This window comes from Lactuca sativa, chromosome 5 (assembly GCF_002870075.4).
Source record: "Lactuca sativa cultivar Salinas chromosome 5, Lsat_Salinas_v11, whole genome shotgun sequence".
Classification (NCBI taxonomy): domain Eukaryota; kingdom Viridiplantae; phylum Streptophyta; class Magnoliopsida; order Asterales; family Asteraceae; genus Lactuca; species Lactuca sativa.
In genome coordinates, this window is record NC_056627.2 from 210,351,961 (window position 1) to 210,367,326 (window position 15,366).

Here is a 15,366-nt window from a genome sequence, read left to right on the forward strand (position 1 = left end):
TCATAGACACATTAGAGATGATATAGACCATTTAATTGTCTATAGATAAATGTATAGATGAATGGCCACTTATATGACTACCTAGATATGTGAAGTATGTGAATTAAAGTTTGATTATTATGTGAGTTATGTTCAATTGTAACTCACCAAACTTGTTTTCTAACAAATGTTGTTTTGCATGTGTTTACAGATTCAGGTAACAAGCCATATAGAGTGGGTTTAAAAGCATCAAGGACATTGGACTAGAGTTTTGTTTTCTGTTTTATCAGTGTTGCTCTAATTATGGTAAGGATATGAGTTGCAACACCTGTTAATGTATTATAGGAATACTTTAAAGAATTTTCTGAAACTCTGGTTTTTGTGATGATGTGTAAACTATAATATTTACCGTAATTTAAAAATTAAATTTTATGAAAAATACGAATCGTTACAATTGGTATTAGAGCCATAATTTTAGATAATTAGGTTGGATTGTCGCTACGTAGGATTAAACTATGTGAGATAAAGAAAGGACCAGAGTCTTTTAGGATATTTATCTTATGAATTGATATGAATTTTAATTGTTAGAATTACATGAATTGGTATCTTCATGTTAGTGGATTATAGTTTTAGAATGGTTCGTAGTAGAAGTGGTGTAAATCCGCATGAGGAAGAAGGGACTTCCATGCCAAGAGGGAATCCAGAACCAGTTACTATGGAAGATATTAATAGGATTCTTAAGTAATTAAAAGAAGAGAACCACCATGAGATGAATCGGTTGCTAGATGCTCATCTGGGGGCACCTTTTCAACAACCACTAGTGATCCAAGATGTTGCACTGTCTGCTGCAGGTGAACCATCTTTTGGGGGCACGCCATCTATTCTTGGTGCACAATCTGTTACAGGTATATCCCGAACTCAAGGGTCTTCTCTCGTTACACGTCCTCAATTAAACTCAAATAAGGGATGTTCTTTTAAGTTGCTTATGACATGCAAGACGAGTGAATATGAAAGAAGTCATGACCCGAAAGTGACTATGAAGTGGATCCTTAAAAGAAATCGAGTCTTTAGAGCTAGCGAGTGTCGTGATGATCAAAAAGTTATCAACGATTTACACGTGCTTATGGTTCAATCCCTTATTTGGTGGAAAAGAGTATGTCAAACCTTGGGAGATGATTTGAAGCAAATATGTTTTAGGATGAGTTTGTTAAGAAAATTAAAGAGAAGTATTGTGCTCCTCACGACATTGAGAAGTTCGTGAATGAATTCCTTGATTTGGAGAAGATGAGATGATTGTGGAGCAATATGAAATAGAGTATTCTGACAAGAAGTAATGCTATGTTGGGAGCATCAAATGTAGGGTTTTGAGCAATCTAACACTTCCTAAGTGTGCATGCAACCCTAATAAACCTTGGATCTATGTTTTCTTCTAAAATACATGCAAATAATAATTTCCAAGGTTTCTTCTTAACTAGCATAACATAAGGATTATGAATCATAAAAGTAATAGTAGAAATACATACCTTTTGATGATGGTTGATTGTTTGGAGTTTGAGAGCCAAGCACCAATAGTGTGAATGCCTCAAATGGAATCACAAATCACCATAAACACTTGGAAAACTTTGAGAGAGTGTATACACACATAGAAAATCGTCCACACACACAAAACCACACTAGTGTCACTAGTGGCTATTTCATGCAACATAAGCATGCTTATATAGTGTACATGATTAGGGTGAAACCCTAATAACCCATGACCTTTCCTTTTCCAAGGATCCATGGGTTAAAAGCTCCATGGATCATCCATGGACTTCCATATAAGCCTAGCCCATTAACAAATGAGTGTTAGCCCACACTATATAAAACCAATAGCCCACAATCTAATTAGTCTTCCTTTTAATCTCTAAATTAATTCATAATTAATTTAAGACTAAGACTAATTAAATAACATGACTTCATATTAATATATTATAATTTATAATATATTAATAAACATATGTTTATAACTCTCATAAAATTATCCATAAATAGTTCGGGTGAAGTGCAACCCAAATGGACCATGCCGGGTCGGGTCAAGTATGTACCAAATAAGTTATGGACTTAGACACCTTATCCAACAGACTCCCACTTGGATAAGTCTAATAACTATATTTGCGTATGTTACTTCAGGAACCAACCAGCAATCGTAGCTCTCGAAAACTTTGTTGAACTCTGAAGCGCCATTTTAGATAAGTGATCATATAATCCTCTGTTCTCATGATATCAGCCGGACAAATACATGGAAGAACGTCGTACTTATTGTCCAGCAGTTTGTTTCCCGATTTCGGATTTGTTTGACAATGAACTTAATCGAACACATCAATTTAGTTCTGACCGGCCGGTACATAGGTCACAACAAAATCATCGAGGGGCCCAGATATCGCTTCTATTTCTAGAAGGAACAGATAAACTTCGACTCATATGCTTGTTCTACTACTTGTTGAATTGTACACAAAGGCACGTTTTATAACATCAAGTTACTGATGTGTTTACGTGCAATCAATGCACAACCAACTCATACGTAACAACTCATATCTCTAGGTTTGAAGATTTATATGATATTACCGTCTCACGATCACTTGATATAAATTCCATGAAGTGATACAAGTGAGCGTGGGTTTATTCCAATACTCATAACTTATGAGCACTCATGAATGTTGTAGCAACCATTGCTATGACTAAACCCATTTAGCCATCTACAAACTCGATTCATGACAGTCTTGATTCATACCTACTTCCAACATATGAACGACTGTGGAGTGTTTAAATAACTTAGTCATTCGGAAAGAATAACCTAGCTATTTTGGAAGTCAAAACATGCAAAGTGAAACACAATAATAATCGAATCCAATATGGTCTCAGAACCCTTTTGAATATAAATAGAACCACCTTTTATTTATCACCATATTGATTACACATTATTCATTGTATAATGTTTCAAACAATCAACTTAAGACTTGAATAAAAACAACAGTCGTCCCATGCTCCTAGCATGTACACTTTGTTTTTCTAAACAATAGTAATGCCATACTCCAAGTATGCACACTATGTTTGTCTATGATCCTTACATTGTGATGTAGATCAATTGAACATGATTCCATTGATACTCATTTCACAATCCCAAATCCTTATTGTAAATGTGAGAATCCCCGATTCCTATCATTTACCAAAAAATCTGTTAGATTTTAAACTTTTATGCAATGTTCCTCTTGTAATGATTATGCGCAAAGTCACTAAAACCTTGTCACCAGTCATTACAGAGTATTCCAAAGAAGGTCAACCTCTATGGAACGGAAGTCTCATATTCAAAGTATATTGCTTTGAACATCCTTCTTGCATTAAGGTTTTCTAATCTTACATAGATTGAATAACTTCCACCTATGGAGACATTTCCATAGTCCCATTTTAACTATCACTTCCGAACAAAAGTTACTTCTTTTCAGAATATGTCAATAGGATCCTTTCCGACAACTTACATCATACTTCCAACTGTCCATGAGAAACCAATCTTTGGCGAACCTCAGATTTGTCCTCGACAATTGCTTAATCACTTTAGTCATATCTAGTTCTAGACTTTTCCCTTCTCAATGCCTTAAGCATTTGGAAAATTTAGAAAAGATGAATATTATAGCACATGCAATCGATCCTATATCCGAAGCATATGGGACACGATTCATGATGTTTGACATAAAGACATGATACTAGACCAGTCTTTTGCTACAATATTTTTATTTGCCATGTTTTCAAATTTTAACTTTGAAGAGGGATGCCGTAATCATAATCAAATTTTGAAAACGCAATATATATAGAATTTCTTCAAGTTGAACCATTCCAACATAAAATTCATATATATATATATATATATATATATATATATATATATATATATATATATATATATATATATATATATATATTCTTGACTAAAGATGATTAAAATCTCAATCTAAGCTTTAGAATTGAAATGAAGTATAATTTCCTCTCCCTTAATTATAGCAAAATAACTTTTCAACCCCTGCAACTTCACAAATTGAAACTTTGTTTTCTATAATTAACATTGCTTACTTGCAACACTAAACGTAATAATCATGCTCCCACTAACATGATGATTATCAACATAACACTTATGCTCCCACTAGCTCTAACATATTTCCAGAAATCTGCTGGACTTCTGAAATTTAGATTCATACACCCTTTCTTAGATAGCTCACATGTGTGTCTAAGCAATTTCAAGAACTATGAAAAGGGATGCCGTAATCATAGTCTCAATTTCTTAGACCTTTGCCATTTATCACAAGTCCATGTTAGTGTGCCGGTTAACCACACACGCTCCACTAACGACTTTTGAAAATGCAAAAAACACAATTGATATCTATGTAAAATCTACTTAGTGAAAGCGTTTCCTCACCATCATTTTCATGAATCGGAGAGAAACCTTATGACACTTAGATTTTATAGTGTATGAGTTCCTATCCATGTGAATTTGTCAAAACCATAATCACAAGATAAGGTTAGTGACAAATTCAGCCTTACATGGATTAAACTTGTTCAATCTTAGTTTCTTGTCACCTTGGTAGCACAAGGCCCACCAATGCTTCCAAGTTGAACTCTGAAAACTCACATGCAAATTCAACTTATTTGAAGTAGGTACAGAAATAAGAATTATGTCAACACGATAGGTTGCAAACCTTAAGTCGTGTGCTAGTGATAAATTATAGGTTTTACTCTTGATTAAATCCTGAAACTCTTTCAGGATCTTTAAGGCTCCCACTGTCCCCTTGACATATAAGTTTCCCCAGTCAAGAACCATTCCTTGACAAAAAAAATATTCAAGGGATAGTGCGGATTCTTATCAAGACTAACACTTCACACAATTGGTCTTAGTTAGTCTTTGTCTCATCCAAGAGATCACAACTTACCAATCACAAATGTACAAGGGTAGAAACATTCTACACTATATTTGATAAGTGTTTTAAACCTTACTTTATGTCACTCAATGTTACAATCTTGGAGTATGACTCTAAGAATTGTTTTGGAATGAAATATGACTCATCTTCTTGATTTTAACCAATCCAACAATTCATGACCTCTCTTTTTAGCCATAACAATGCACTAAGACGTCCTTAGAGTATGAATTTGTGATATGGTTTCATAATCATTAAGATGATCATGAAATACGATACTAAAGTACTCTCCCATCCTTTCAGATTTGAGAAACTTTTATCTTTCTACCTAATTCGATTCTTCTCATTTGTTTTGTCATACATTGTAACCTTTCCAATGTTACACAATTATACTTAACCTTATAAGTATAATCATGTTTACTAATTTTTAGTAAATCATGACAAATCAATCTTTGTGGTGGACCTTGACCAGCGCACACCCAGTGTACCTAATTCCTTAGTCCTTCAATTGACTCACATATACATGTGATCAAAGAATTGGTCTTAATTTTCAAAGATGAAAATTCTCATTCATTATACAATACAACTTGTATGATTCCAAGTTTCTGTCCGATTGAAACTTGGGTGATGAAAAACTTTCTTCATTTGGTAAATTCAGACACTACCAGAAATGAAAGAATCAAATCAACTTCCCAATATTGCTATTACTGGAAACATATAAGCAACAATTTTCCACAGATGCCATTGTAAGGATATTTTTAAAATAAATAAACTTAAAACCCTTTTTTTCTTTTATTTTAAAACTTTGCGGAAAAACTTATCCTTACAATCCACATGAAAACCTTGTTGTTATCTATTCATAAGCAATATATTATAACTCTTAAGCAACAGCTCAAAATTCTGATTGCCGAACCATGCGATCGAAAACCCACCTTTGCAATCAGAATCAACATATACTTACTTTAAGCTTCCTATATTTTCTTTGATTCTTAAAACATCAGCATGTAACCCATTCACATTATGTAATAAGAATCTCCAAATAGGAACTTAATAGAGTTAGACAGTGGACTTTACCCGAAGTAGAGTCAAACCTCTTGACTTGATCAACCTTATGACCTTTCAGGTGAATAGGGAAGCTTCGCAACCAATGCCCCTTCCTTTAGCAACAAAACACATGGACCCTTTGGTAATGGCAAATGGGACTATCTCAGACTTAGCCTTTCTCTTTACCATTTGGTCAACTGAGTTGACTATAGCCGATCCCTTTCCATTGGGAAGAGAAATCTTTTTCTAGATATCCAATGCTACCATTGTCAATGTCCATTTAAGACTTGGGAAGTTGTTCTTTTAATCAAATTTGCTTTACTGGTGTTCCAAATCATTGTTGATTCCACAACACCAAGCAAATAGATAACATCATGGAGCGTCATGTCATAGTCTGTCTCATAGTAGTCCCAAAGAGACTCACTATGTTACTAAGAAAGTGATTGAACATCCAACTTTCACGAGACTTTGACACCCAACTCTCCCGGCTTGTCAATATGTGACTTTATCTCCAAGATGTGAGCACACATAGACTATGCTTGCCAATAGGGATTGAGTGTCTTTAAACTTTTCAAGAACTTGTGAGTGAGGGAGAATAAATGGAGGAGGTGGAGGAATTGAAGCATGATGTTGAGGGATACCATCTTCAAGAGATTTGGGAAGATCATAGTTGTCTGAACCAGACATCTATAATGGGAGAAAATCAAGTTAGTTGATTCAAAGTCCTTAATATAACACCCAATATGAAATATTAAGGCTAGGACCCAACACAATATTTTATAATTTGGAAGAGGGATGCCGTAATCCAAGCTATAAAATATTTGAAGGTAGGCGAATGACGATTCACCAATTTCCACCATGAAAAACGAAATAATTTATTAGGTTTTAATTGGATTTGAAATTACTAGATCGTTTGAGATTCATTGAACTTTTCAATGGCATGTTTCAATCTCGAGTGTGCCTTCTCAAATTTTGTGACTGGGATGCCGAGGATCACAAAACAAGGTGTGAATAACCATACCAATTCACTTGGCACCCTTAATATTATCACCCAATCAATGTGCCGGTTAACCACACACGCTCCATTGATCTATGACAAACATTAAGTCACCCTTCGTGATCCTTACTAGTCCAAGTTAGTGTGCCGGTTAACCACACACGCTCCACCAACGACTTGGTAAGGTACAAAGTGTGAATTCCATGGGCTAGCACCAAATTCACATTTTTCCTAAAGTAACTAAGATTGGGAATTAAATAAAAAATATTTAGTTACTTTATAATAATCATTATACTTTTAATGAGGATTTAAAGTCATTGTCCTACCCGTTCGGCTAACGACCCTCCACCGATCAAGCAAGCGGTGGGTGAGAGTGGACACCCATTAAGTTGCCATTTTATAGGCAACAACCTTATACCCACCTTATAGACCGGCTTCGTGAATGAGGCCTACTAACGGTAAAACGACTTGTTCTTATACATATATATATATATATATATATATATATATATATATATATATATATATATATAATAATTAACCATTAATCTTATAATAGTATAAGGGTAGAAGTTTAACTTTTAAAACTTCTAGGGTATGGAATTAAAGTTTGTGTGAGACTTTACAAATTCCAAAACTTGAGGGCAAGTTTTGAACAATTCATAAACTTTTGGATATTCATAACTTATGAGTTTTAATTAAGTGTTTAATACTTTTAATGAAGAGTCTCTTGGAAATCCATAACTTGAGGACAAGTTATGGAGTCCATAAAAGCATTTATTAGAAAACTCTTCAAGAAAATGTAACTTATGACTTCTTAAAAAAACATTTAAAAGAAAAAAATTTTGGAATTCCATAACTTGAGGAAAAATTATGAATTCCATCAAAACACATTAAGATCAAGAATTAACTAACAAACAATTTGCAAATAATTCCTACGATCTAACAAAACTCATATGAACATGAACATCCACATCAACAATTTCAAGAATCATATGAACACATATAAACTTGAAATTTTGATTATAACTTTGAAATTGGTCCACCATCATCATTACCACATCAAAAATAGGTTTTATGAGTCCAAAACAGTTTAAGGTAATGATTCTAGACCAATTCCAGCACCAAAACTCGAAGATATGCTGTCTGGGATTCCAACTCGTCGAGTGCATGAACCAACTCGCCGAGTTGGATGAATTTTGTCTTGGACTCGTCGAGTCCCTTCATGGACTCGACAAGTCTGCTGTGCAGACAGCACATAAACTTCGATTTTCAGCAATCTACATCAAGTATTCAAGAAAACAAGCCTAGGCTCTGATACCACTGTTGGGTTTTGAGCAATCTAACACTTCCTAAGTGTGCATGCAACCCTAATAAACCTTGGATCTATGTTTTCTTCTAAAATACATGCAAATAATAATTTCCAAGGTTTCTTCCTAACTAGCATAACATAAGGATTATGAATCATAAAAGTACTAGTAGAAATACATACCTTTTGATGATGGTTGATTGTTTGGAGTTTGAGAGCCAAGCACCAATAGTGTAAATGCCTCAAATGGAATCACAAATAACCACAAACACTTGGAAAACTTTGAGAGAGTGTATACACACATAGAAAATCGGCCACACACACAAAACCACACTAGTGTCACTAGTGGCTATTTCATGCAACATAAGCATGCTTATATAGTGTACATGATTAGGGTGAAACCCTAATAACCCATGACCTTTCCTTTTCCAAGGATCCATGGGTTAAAAGCTCCATGGATCATCCATGGACTTCCATATAAGCCTAGCCCATTAACAAATGAGTGTTAGCCCACACTATATAAAACCAATAGCCCACAATCTAATTAGTCTTCCTTTTAATCTCTAAATTAATTCATAATTAATTTAAGACTAAGACTAATTAAATAACATGACTTCATATTAATATATTATAACTTATAATATATTAATAAACATATGTGTATAACTCTCATAAAATTATCCATAAATAGTTCGGGTGAAGTGCAACCCAAATGGACCATGCCGGGTCGGGTCAAGTATGTACCAAATAAGTTATGGAATTAGACACCTTATCCAACATCAAATTCATTAATATGACAATTAGGAGTTTCTTCCAAAAAAGAAAGGGAGCTACACATCACATAGGCAGAGCTAGCTTGGGATTTAATTGGTTGTGGTATGTAGCATGTGATGGTTCGAACGCAAGTGGGGAGAACCAACCATTTAGCACGGAAGTGCATGGGCTTATCGATTTTGGTTTTAATGTCAAGGTCCAGGAAGTTGCTTCACAAATACATAGGGTTTATTAGATTTAGTTTCTATTATGTGAATGAAATGACAAGGAAGTGTTTTACTAGAATACCTCCAGGCTATAAGTTTTTCTTATGTGCTTGCCGAGTGATTCACTAGGTCGAGTATTTTCCCATAGGGAGCGTTGAGTGTTTTCATAAAGAAAAAGGATGGACCACTCTTAGTGTGCATCAGACATAGAGAGTTTGGTTAAACTTGCAGTAAGGATTTAGTAATCATATGCCAAGGATTGACAATGGTAGGATCGATGTCAAAGGGGAGCATGTTTTCTTCGCATGATCTTTTCAAGTTATCATGTGATGAGGTTATAGGTACAATAAGAGACTCATATACGGGGATCGTTCTAGGTTGACTATGTCCATTAAAAGAGTGGGTAATACCTTAATGGGTTTGCTAATGTATTAATAATATACATAGGAATGGTGGAATGAGTGGTAGATCCTTGTTCGATTAGTTGGTCTTGATGTTATCGTCGGCAGCTAAAGTTATTCTAGGGCCTCTACCATGAAGTTGTAAGAGCCCTGGTAACGTATCAAATCTTTGTTAATTGCGTCGAGTGTATCCTTGACTATAGTTTCATGATGCCTCGTCAACTGGTATGGTATCATGGTTGTGTAAGCTAGGTTTTTGAAGTCTCCCTCAGGAATTTCGAGTTGCGGTAAGATAGTAGGATATCATCAGGGATCTGTTCATACTTTTCCAGTTTTTGGGTGCATGGTTTTAGTTGGTGTGTGTGACAAAATTCAAATTAAGTTAATGATCGTCACTCGCGAACATGACGAACATCAAATGTAATACGATTGCTTTGTGATATCTAACACTTTTTAATGAAAATACGATGTTATACTTTAATATGTATAAGAAAAATTAGTATATAATATTTGTAGGAAAACTTATTATAAATTTATCGTTAAGAGAAAATGAATTTTAAAATAAAAGATAATTAGAGTAAATAATCTAAACAAAAATTGTAGTAATCGTATTACGAAGCCAAGAGGTTAAAGAATGCCAAAATCTAAATTTTTATGAGGAAGTTATGATTTTTCTAAGTTTTGCGATCAACCTAACACATCAATGTGTTTCATAAAAAGCGAGATGAATATCGGTTGATTATTAGCTAGAACAATGTAAAAGAGAATTGATGTCCTCGTAAATACGAATCTATAGTTATAAAGAATGTTGAGAACGGAGTTTGTATGAAATAGTTATTAATCTTGCAAGGCCTTTTATAGTGTAACGTTCATAGAATGCATATTAAAAATAGAATGTAAATTTGTCATTTAGATCTAAATAAAAGTTGTAGTACTATTTGTTAAATGTGAATCGAGCACTCGGATCATGTTCATAGAGCATTTGGATCATGTTCATAGAGAATTTGGATCATGCTCATGGAGAATTTGGATCATTTTCATGGAGCATTTGGAGCACTAGGAACTCAATGGAGCACTTGTGTTCATGGATGTAACAAAGGAATGGATCGTATGAGAAAGGAACGGATCAACTGAAAAAGGAATGGATCAATGTCAAAGGAACGGATCGTACAAAAGGGGGTTTGGAGTACCTGGAAGAGGTCTGGAGCAATTGGTAGTGATATGGAGCAACAGGGGAACTTTATTGCACAATATGTTGAAGGGATGTGCCAAAAACCATCATTTATTACATATTGTTTTCAAAATAGGTTTCATATCAGAGTTTTTCCTGGAAATCATAACATGATATATGAGGAGGTGCACGATCAAGCCTTAGCCTTTCCACGATCATCTGAAGTACCTAAAACACAACAAAAAACTGTAAGCCCAAAGCTTAGTGAGTCTTCCCCGGAATACCAACACATTAACATAACCAACAACAACATGCATATATGGGCCTTAAGCCAAACTGGACTGCCTCGTGGGCCTTCAGCCTATCTAGACCGCTCCAAAGCCTTCGGCATGATTGGACCGCCTTGCAGGGCCTACATCCTATCCGAACCGCTCGCTGGGCCTTCGGCCTAACTGGACCGCCTTGCAGGCCTACCGTCTATCCGGGCCGCCCTGGGTTTGTTGGCCTTCAACACAAAGCAGGACCGCCTCAACCCAATCACTCACACATGTCGACATATACATAACTCATACACATAATCAATCAACTGGAAAGTACAAACCATACAGATCAATAAGCATAGCATCATCCTATCTACCAGGATACAAATCTAACAGATCGTAACAACATATTAGCATCCTAAGATAAACCGGATAACAATACAAAAGGGTCGGCTATGACATCCCCATTTTCACGGCCAGAAAAGACCGATTTTGTTTATGCTTTATAAAAAGCAGAGTACATCTTTTAATAAAAATGATGCGGAATTTGTTCCCAGTAAAACATGATAAGTACGTTATCAAAGCATTTCCGAAGAAAAGTATTTTTATTCATTTTATACAACAGGAACTACGTCGCATAGTCACCAGGGCTTAGGTATTAAGTCTCATAGTCTCTAGGGTTTATACAGCGGGCACTACATCACATAGTAGCCAGCGTTTAGGCACTAAGTCTCATAGTCGCCAGGGTCTATACAACAGACACTACTTCGCATAGTCGCCAGGGTTTAGGCACTAAGTCTCATAGTCGCCAATCTTTACTTATATCCCCTTTCATCCCTCCTCATTCATCTACACATGTTTTACCCAACATATTTGTAGATATAAAATACATATACAATTTAAATCATTTAAAACATGTACAAAATCGTTCATCCAACAAAGATAACAAGTATACAGATAATATGCACACATAGCATGGAATTTATATAAAATACTTCATATCTATGTCTAAGCTAAAAGTAACTATGCACTCACTTTATAAGGCGGTGACTTGGTACTCGGACAACGACTCGTTATCTCAAAACAATTTTCCCTTGAAAAAACCTAGTAACAATACCACTAGGGTTTAGTCTAACGTTAACCGCGACTAATTAATAGTCTAGCTATTATTACAATTATATAAGCGTTAAGCAACACTCTTATATAACTCATAATAATAGCCCAAATAATTATATTAAGGTCATAATAATGTTACTATAATGAATTAGAAGCTATATTAAAAATAATGTAGGTGTAGCCCACTTACAGCGGGTTTTATAGAAAATCGGGCTGCGCTTGGAGCAGCGTTTCCAAACCGAAAGACCCTTTTTCTCGGGACTCCGAGAGCCTTGCGGCTTCCTTTGGGTGCTAGGGGTTTACCTAGACTTTAGGGGGCTTAAGATAGGCTTGAGCGAGAAAGTAGTGAGAGAGAAGTAAGAAAGGTGTGAAAATGGAGGCGTCCCTCGACCTCTATTTATAGCAGCGACACCTCGGACTACGCTGGGCGTACCGAGGCCCTACGCTGGGCGTAGTTCGGATAAGGCTGCTATGTGGCAAGTCTTCGGTGGGGCTACATCTTCACTTCTCGGACCACACAAGACCGAAGTACGCTAGGCGTACTTGGTTTCAGACGCGGGGCATAATGCGAGGCGACATATCATATATCCGAAGTGAGGCGTGGGCAACAAGGAACGGCTGAGATTTGGCCACGTCTTCGAGTTCGCATCAGGCTTCGCAAATTCATACTCCGAATTTAAAAATTTGTATCTTTTGAATACGAGCTCCGTTTTCGACGTTCTTTATATCCACGCATAGGTGGGAACATTCTCTACAACTTTTGTTTAGACTCCGTCTGCTAATTTTGAATTTATTTTAAATTTATAGTTTTAACAGGCCAGACAGGATTGGTCCGTTAAAAATCCATAACTTCTTCATCCAACGTCCGATTTCGTCTGTCTTTTTATCATTACACTATTATTAACAAGATCTTTGATTCTCGTTTAGGTTGTGTCGGCTAAAAATTGCTCGATCTAATATTCGAACTTCGCGATGTACACTGCTAAGCCGATACTTCGAAAACTCATAACTTCCTCATACGAAGTCATATTTGGGCGTTCTTTTATGGACGCTCTCCGTTTAACGTATTCTATGACTTTTTTTTAGATTTCTAAGGCTAAAAGTCACTCTATCATAAATTCACTATTTACGCTTCCCGGTGCCGTGTCGGTTCTGTCGTGAAACTTCGATGGGTCATAACTTCTTCAATATAACTCGGATTTTGGCATTCTTTATATGTATGGAACCCTTGTGACATATTCTACAACTTGCAAAAGATTAATCCTTCTAAATAATCTTCCATCGAAATCTCATTTTTGATGCTCATTATCTCTAAGTTAACTAGCCAGAATCTACGGGCGTTACAATTATCTTCCCCTTAGGATGATTATGTCCCGGAATCATCAACAAAATAGGGTTGTATAATGAATCCGTACGTTATCTCTTCATTCTAGGTAGTAATCGTAACTTCTGTGTTTCTTCGAATGTGTATCTGACTCCTGATCTTTTTTACTGCAAGCGGTGCTTGATCTTGCTCCCGATCTCTATGTCTTGTTAGACTCCAAATTATGACCTTCAAGTCACAATCTCGATCCTTACTGGAGACTGCTTCTTCTTCTTAACAAAGTTAAGATAAGTTCTTTTGTTACTACAATCGACCGATGTGTCATATTCTTCTGACCTATCATCGTTTAGACTCAGGTCTCATAGAGTCAAATTCTAGAGTGGAATATACTTTCCTTCATGTTCTAATGTGATATAATCACCTTTCAACATGTAGCATTTCTAGTTACCAACTTCTTAACTATGAGCGCGATACTGCTTCGATTATCTCTTTCTTCACTCTCCTTGGCTTAAGTCAGATGCTACATCGAACTTGGTTCTCTGATCCATGTAACACACTCATCATAGCCGGACTTAGTTGGATATGAAAATTAGGTTCGAAATACCAATCATCTTCTTAGTCGTTACCGAAACGATGGTAACAACATACTCGAATAAAACAGAATCAATGACTAGTTTCTTGGTAACCTTGTGGTAACCTTCTGACTTTCCCTAATCCAAGTGTGAGTCATGTGCTTCCGGTAGTATATGCCTCTACTACCTTTCACACCTACTCATACTCGTCCCAAGTATTGTCTCACAGTTCTCCAAGTCATTATCACAAAAACAATTTTAACATATACAAATATGTCCAAACAATCATATAATTTTACCTAGACTCTACTAGGAATTCTTCCATGCATATCTTCAATCATCAATTCTACTTCAACTCGGTTGGTGATGGAAATGTCAGACGATGGGATAACTTCATAAATTATACCAAAAATGTTTCTTTCTACTAAATGAAAGTGTACTTCTCCCGTACTAGACGTATTATTTAGTAGATGCATTATAAAGGCAAGATGTCACTCTTATGATATCTTCCGATAGGTATCATTCACTATCGTAATCCTTCTCATTTCCTCCATTTGCCCAGTCTGCAATGAGTCCTTATCATGACATTCTATACACCAAAGTAGGCATTTGGTGTATCGAAACGAGAATATAGATAGAGAAGGTTTAGATGTGTAATCCTCCTAATTACAACGAAAAGTTATATGCTAGTTCTAATACTGTAGTTAAACGTTTAGAAATATGAACACATAAAGTTTCCAAATCCGGTCAGCAACAGACCATAGATCCGATTAAATGATAACATAAAGCATCATAAATCATTTAGCACATAAAAACATTTTAGGCATCTTCCCTAATTAAGCTAGTGCTTGTGTCTATTCAGGTGGACTTCCTAAAATATATTAGGCACACTCATCACGATCATCGCTTAGTATTCTAAGTTTAAGTCTAGAAATAAATCCTTATTCCTAGTTCGCTTAAACTAATGCTCTGATACCTACTATGACATCCCCATTTTCACGACTAGAAAATACCGATTTTTATTATGCTTTATAAAAATCAGAGTACCTCTTTTAATAAAAATGTTGCGGAATTTGTTCCCAGTAAAACATGATAAATACGTTATCAAAGCATTTCCGTAGAAAAGTATTTTTATTCATTTTAAAACATTTGCGATGTCATCGTCAATACAGTAACATAAGCATAAACAGAACTTGCATTCATTATCACTAATGATTTATATCTCTTTCATCTCTTAATGTAATGTGACTTCATATCAACACCTGCGATA